This window comes from Belonocnema kinseyi, chromosome 6 (genome assembly GCF_010883055.1).
Source record: "Belonocnema kinseyi isolate 2016_QV_RU_SX_M_011 chromosome 6, B_treatae_v1, whole genome shotgun sequence".
NCBI lineage: Eukaryota > Metazoa > Arthropoda > Insecta > Hymenoptera > Cynipidae > Belonocnema > Belonocnema kinseyi.
Window position 1 is genome coordinate 76,013,341 of NC_046662.1, and position 7,833 is coordinate 76,021,173.

The following is a 7,833-nucleotide window of genomic DNA, read 5'->3' on the forward strand; positions in this document are numbered from 1 at the left end:
GGTAATTATTTATATCAATTGTTATAAACAATTTATCAATAGAGAATATAAACAATAAATTATGTTATTAATAGTAGAAAACTGTTTCACAACAATTTTAAGCAATATTATGATACTGGTTTGTCTGGATAATTTTTTATTAATAAATGAAGAGTCCAAACGATTTCCTATTAAAAAAGCAACTTTTTAACAACAATTTACGAAGAAAATTTTGTATTTGATCAGAAGATTTCCTTTTTAATTTCCAGAGATTTATCCTCAATACAGACAGTGTACAAGTTTAAGTTTTTTCTAAGCAATAAGTTCAGAGAAAATTTTTCAATTTTGTTTAAAAAAAAGAGACAACGAAACCCCCTCGCTCTTTTTGTCTATTACTTATCCGTATTTTTTGTAATTTGTTGAATTTGACCTGTTGATTGTGACTTAAGTATAACTTAAGTAGTGTCGTGATGAATGTTAAAACAATTTTGGATTACGTTTGTGTGCATTAAGTTCAGGGAGTGAACCTTTTGCGATTGTTTATTTCCTAATACAAGCTGATTTTTGGGCTGGAGGAGGTGGAGAATTACCCAGATAGAGGACCGTTTCATAAAAAACTCTTTTGTTTGTTCACAGCTGAACGACCGCCGCTCACCCCGCGCAGCTCCTTTAACTCCAACTTGCAGCGCGGCGCAATTCTCGGAAGAACTATATCAGGGGGCCCTGTCTCATAGTTTTACTGTATTTATTTATAATGGATTTTTTTAAATTATAGATTTGAAAGAAATTAATTGAAATTGGGGAAATGTAATTGATATAATTTGGAGGACCGGTTAAAAATATTAAGGAGGTTTTTTTAATAAACAAAACAAAAATCAGGTTCAAATGAACTGGTTAAATTGTTTCTTTATTCTTGTTACAAAAAAGAATTTGAATAGTATGTTTATCAATTTTATATATCTTTATCAATTTCGAAGGAAAGATTTAAAATTAATCACTTTTTAATTTCGCTAATTTAAAATTGTTTAGAATGATATAATTTTGAAAACTTACTAACTTATTCATTCATTTTTCAATTTAGAGCATTGAAAATGATATTATGGTTTTATATTTTTTAATCAGAAATCTTTGAACTGTTCAGTTTAAATTTTTTAGGATTTTGTAGTTTAACGGCATTTATTTGAAATTGTTTCATTGAAAAGGGGTTGAAGCTTCCATTTTAAACGTGCAAATTATTCATTGTTTGATTTGAAAGACTTTCTGAGCGTCCATTTTAAAACTTTAAATTACTATAGTTCCATTTCGAGAGCTTTAATTTGCATTAGTTTCAATCAATTAAAATGAAAAGATTTCTATCACTGAGAGTTCGAATTTTTTAATTTCAACACCGTGATGAAGTTTTCAGAAGTGAGAAAAACCAGAAATTTTCCGGGAATTTGTTCCCTCTATTAAAACGACCACCCTGATAAATCTGTTGACATCCGTCAATAAAAGAGTAATAAAGTGTAGTTTAATACGTGTTGATACATGTTGATACAAGAAGTGTCTTATTGAAGTCGATATCAATTTGCCACATAATATCGGAGCTCAGTTTTGCATCTTCCATAATAAAGTTATAAAACCTATTGCGTCAATTTGCTTATTTTATTTTGTCATCAAATTTTATTGGTAGATACGTTTATTCTACTTTTTAGTATGTGATCCACAGAAGATCATCTAATTAGTTTTCGCAAGTGTCTATAAATTAAATTTACTTAAGTATGCAGTTATAATTAGCAACACATGATGAAATATTGGTAAAAGTCTGATTCAGACAAATATTATACAAAATATTAAAAATATTATAAATTTTATAGCAACTTAATTATATTATAAGCTTAAAACATTGGAATTTCAAAATAAGTTTTGTTGAATATTTATGCTGCAATAATTCTGGTTAAGTTTAATATAAATAAAAGTATTGATTTAAATATCAATAAATTTGTTGTAAAATAACGGAACTCGGGTTTTCAGCTTCAATAATAGCGTTGCCTGACTTATTTTTGTCGGGTTTATTATTTTATTTTTTCATTAAATTTTATTGGTAGCAAAGTTTATTCTAGTTTGATTTTTATTGTAATTAAGTACAGTTCTTGATTTAACTACTTTTGCGTGAAATTTAGTGAAGTTCATTCAATTAGTTTTCGCGAACAAGTTAGTTATTATCGCGCTGAGTAGTCAAAGTCAAGTAATTGTTGGGGTAATTGTTTCACCATTTAGTTAGTTAGTCTGTTTCAACAAATTAAATTCTCTTTAGCATCGAGTTATAAATTAGCAAGATATGATAACTTATTGGCAACATTTTGATTAAGAAAAATACAATAAAAAATGTATCAATAAAAAAGAAAATAGAATTTCGACGTTTTTCGAAAAAGACTGTTAATGTTCTGTTTTAAGAATTCCCGAATGTAACTTAAACGTAACGCAAAGTAAAAAATATATACAATAATAAAAACCTGATTGCAGTTACTGAACAAAAATACTAGTCAATTTATATTGTATAGATATCACCCGAAAACTGGGAATATCCGAGAAAATACGAGAACTTGTGTCAGGACTACGATGGTTCCTTTTAAAAAAATTAGGTAATTAAGAGAACAAATTAAAAGAGGAGAATTGCCTGTTATTAGAAAGGTATTTAGTATTTTTACTAGCTATCAAGCTTCAAAAATCTATAATATTTTATTTAGTTTACAAAATCAGAAAAACTAGCCACATTGTCGAATATAGACAACTTTAAGACAGGAATTATATTCAATCTCTATCATTGATATTTTGATCTATTTTATTTAATATATTTTTAATACTGTTTATGATTAATGGAAAGGCTATAAAAACCTCTACGGAAACTGTAGTGAGAAAATTTTTATTATTGATATTAACAGAGTTATAAATCACGAAAATAAATTCAATCTTAAATACTTTAAATCCAGAAGATTTCTGTTGTTTGAATTATCTGACTTTGTGGTTAAGTATGCAGTACTAAAATTGAAAAAATGCGCAGGCTTAAAAGTTTGAATTTTTAAATATTAACGACCTGCAAAAATGTTTGTTAACCAGAAAAAGACAGGAAATTTGTTACTACTTTCAGAGGCCACACTGATTATGGATCCAACTATTTGTTTCGATAGCGTCCCGGTAATAAGCGTTGAAATCAGAAAAATTCAGAATTTGTATTCCTATGTATACGCGATCTTTCCGCCATCCAAAAATCTCCCAACGGGAACAGAAAAAGTGCAAATCCTATTCCTAAATTGCTCCTGTACGTCAGGTTTTCAAGATATCCTAACCTAAAAGCGCAAAAAACGCGTTTTTAGCTGTTTTCGGGGTTATGTAACTGTACAAGAAAAATGTCTACCACAAAGCTAATATGGAATTTGAAAGTACTAATCTTCCCCTTTTAAACTTACTTGGATTTATTAGAATATCTTTATTTTTCACCAAAATATTGTAACTTCAGATTTTGTATTTTAGCGTTTTAACCCATTAACGCTGAGGTGTTCAGATGTATTCAATGCATTCTCTATTGCTGACGGTACGATATTTTTTCTTCAAAATATTACCTCAGGGGTTTTCGAGGGTGCCCTTTTTATTGCCGGTGTCAGTTTTTTGTTATAACCCCTAGAAGATCCAATATGGTGGCTACAGTTTAGGGCTTTAAAAAAGAACAAAGGATCCCGCACAAAATACCAACAAAAAAGCGTACAGTCGTTTGGAACCAAACTTTGCACATTGATAAAACAATAAAAAATATGGAACCCGTGTGTTTTCATTTCTACGGAAGCCGTTTCCTAGGGGTAGAAACCACCCCTAACATTTTTTTTTTATTTTTCTTGGAATAATGAAGTTCCATGCCACAAGTGGGTTAACCCACCTATCAGCTAATCCACCTAAACCCAAAAATCACCCCTACGTTTACATTTTGTGAAATAATTGAATTACACACTACAAGTGGGCTAACCTTGAAATGAAAAATTTTAATTTAGCATATTAACCCATTAACGCCAAGATGGTATGCAATTGTCCCTTGAAAATGTTATCTGAGGGGTTTTCGGGAGTTCCTTTTCGATTGGCTCAGTTTTTTGTTATAACTCATAGAAGAGCGAATATGGAAAACAGTTAGGGCCTTAAACAAAAAATCACTATTATGATTCATTTTATATAGTAAATTTACTCAGGATTTTCCACCTTGCTAAAACAATACTCAATATTTTCCAGCCAATTAAGTCAAGCCTTCGGATTTCGCACCCAATAAAGGCAGGACTTTTTATCGTCCAGCCAGACAAGACAAGACTTTGAATCGTCCAGCCAGTTAAGGCAAGACTTATGATTGCCCATTCAGTTAAGGCAAGACTTGGGATTGTCCAGCTACGCAAGGAAGTACCTAATATTTTCCAGCCAATTAAGGCAAGACTTTAGATTGCCCAGCCAATCAAGGAAAGACTTTAGATTGCCCAGCCAATCAAGGAAAGACTTTGAATTGCCCAGCCAATCAAGGAAAGACTTTGAATTGCCCAGCCAATAAAGGCAAGACATTGTATCACCCAGCCAGTCAAGGCAAGACTTTGAATCGCCTAGTCAGTCAAGGCAAAACTTTGAATCGTCCAGCCAGTCAAGGTAAGACTTACGATTGCCCAGCCAGTTAAGGCAAGACGTACGATTGTATGTCCAATGAAGGTGAAACTGATTGCTTGTTTTCTTATGGAAACGTTCGCGCTTCATGTCAAACGATCGTTGAAGAGACTTTCGTTTATGACTAGTAGGGTCATTATCTTGATGAAAGCGTTCGCCCATTTCTTCACTGAATGCTCCAACATTTTCTGGGAAATAATCCGAATGAGATTTGAGAAAATGTAATTTTATACTCATCAAACAACCTAAGCTTTTAAAATTCTTTAACGTACTAGATACAATAGTTATAAACTTTGGAACTCGATTGTTCTCTAAAAATTTTTGTACAACATCTTTGAAACTCAACCATGCATCCTTTTCAATAGATGTCATGGTTTTGATAAAGTCATCATCTTTGTTAAGTTTTCTTATATCTGGCTCAACAAAAATACCTTCCTTAACTTTGGCATCACTTGAATGTTGAAATGTAGATCTGATATAATTGAAACATTCTCCTTCGGTGTTTAGGGCTTTCACAAATTGCTTCATTAACCCTAGTTTTATATGGAGTGGTGGAGATAATACTTTTTTTCTGTCAACAAGACTTTCATAAACAACATTATACTGACCAACTGTCCACTCTAATCTGTCTGGCCATTTCTTCGTTATCCAATGTTCATCCCTTGCACGACTGTCCCAAAGAAAAGAAAATAAGGATATTTAATGTTTCCTGATTGTAAGATTTATCATTTTGAAGTCACCGCAAATAAGCCAATTATGGACATTGCATTTTATTTTTATCAGGAGTAATTGGAAAGTATCATAAGATTCTTTCAGTGTAGTTGAGTAACCTACTGGAATTGCAGCGTACTTATTTCCATTATGTAATAGTACTGCTTTCAGACTTTCTGTAGACGAATCTATGAAAAGACACCAATCCTCTGGCGTATGTAAGTTTATTTTATATAAATTAATGAGTCCTTCGATATCGTTACAATACCCCATCCCACTGTCCATTGAAAAGTACTTGATAAACTTTTCTTTTCTATTTCTGTATACAGTTACTCTAGTGCCAGGTAACAATAGTTTCCTCTCTTTGAGTCTTGAAGCGCAAAACCCCTGAGATGATATTTTGAAGAAAAAATATCGTGCCGTCAGCAATAGAGAATGCGTTGTATAAATCTAAACACCTCAGCGTTAATGGGTTAAAACGCTAAAATAAAACATTTCAAATTACAATATTTTGGTGAAAAATAAAGATATCCTAATAAATCCAAGTAGGTTTGAAAGGGGAAGATTAGTACTTTCAAATCACATATTAGCTTTTGCGGTAGACATTTTTCTTCTTCGGTTACATAACCTCAAAAACAGAAAAACGCGTTTTTTGCACTTTTAGGTTAGGATATCTTGAAAACCTGACGTACAGGAGCAATTTTGAGCTCGGATTAGGATTCAGCGCGTCAAAATCCTTTGGAAATGTTAGGTCTGGCCTCTGGCTTTAAAATTTGTCGGTCTGTGTCATTTTTGAATTAAAAAGGAGATGTTTCGGGTTTCAATCGTGTGCAAAACTAAGATTCTTACGAATCTTTTTATCATTATGAGTTTTTATTAACAATCGTAATTTTAGAAGAAAAAAACTAAGATAAAACAACAAAAAATTATTTAAGATTGTAAATCTTCTTTTAAAACTTAATTGTTTTTTTCAATATCTGATTTCCGGTAAAAAATATTAGAATAATCTAAACTTTTCCCAATAAGATTGTAAATCTTCTTTGAGATTTAAATCGACATTTCCGCTGCAAACCTCTATCTAAATTTATAATTGCAAACAAATTTTTAATCGTCTTGGAAATCTGATGGTTTTGTACTAAAACCGCTTTCCGATGTAATACCCCAACATAACTTAAAATTGTAAACATATGTGAATTCTTTGAAGTATAATTTTTTCTATAAAAATATCAAATTTCGACAAAATAAACTTGATTTTTTATTTAAAAATATCAATATTCGATATGAAATGCCATCCTAACCTACAACTGCATACAAATTATGAATTTTCTTTACAATCTAAAGCGTTTGAAATAAAATTATCAATTTTCGATGAACAAAATTGATACAATCTGAAATTGTTCAAGCTTGTAAATTTTATTATTTTTAACAAAACTCATTACACTTAAATTCAAAGAATTAAATTAAATACATATTTAAGATGAAACACTCCAACCTGTGAAAACATTATGGATGCAGCAACATTATTTATTGTCAATTATAATTAATTTTACAAGAAAACTAAATGCGAATTTAAAAACAGTATATTTCAGGTTGAATTTGTTTATTTAGCAATAGTTATTTGGGGTTTAGTTTTTTTCTTTCTCTTTATATAAAAGCAGGTATTCTTATTAAATTTTAATTTTGAAGTGCACAGTTTATTCCTTAAATGATTCACTAGGAATCTCTTTGGTACCTTCTTACAATTGTTAATTTAATAAATAATAGTTTTATTCCATAAAATTGGTTCAATATAAACGTTTCAAAGAAATATCAACAATTTCAACTTGAAATATTTCTTCTAAAGATCGCCATTAGTTTTTTTGCTAAATTAGTTACAATTAACAATGAAAATATTCTACTCGATTTTATTAATAATTTTTGACAATGCTAAAGTTTGAACTTTTAATCAATTTAGTAAATCCCTAATATGACTTAAGACTGTTTAAAAATAAAAAATCTTGTTCGATTTCTAATGAGTTTTGTTTTAAAATGTCAATTTTTTGTGTAAGCCGCTAACGGAACCAAAAATTGTTTAAAAAATCATAAACCTTTGAAATCTAATAACTTCATTTAAAAAATGTCAATTTCACGTAAAATACCCTGACAACACCGAAAAACGTGAATCGTTGAAAAATTTTTAATCTTCAAAATCTAATAATTTTTTATTAAAATTATTAATGTTTGTTTGAAAGCGCTTTGCTCGCTAGTTTGAGCGCGCCTAGGGCGCTCAAACTAGCTCAAACATAATGTATTTACCTCGCGCTTCGCGATCGGTCTTCGCATTACCCTTCACATTTGTGCACATACCACAATGCGAAATTTTCTATATTGTATGTTAAAAACTATTATATCAAATGTCTATTACAATTTTTTGTGTGTACCTTGGTCTGGTACTGCTTATTCTGATATTGCAAAATAATGTTCACATTTTAT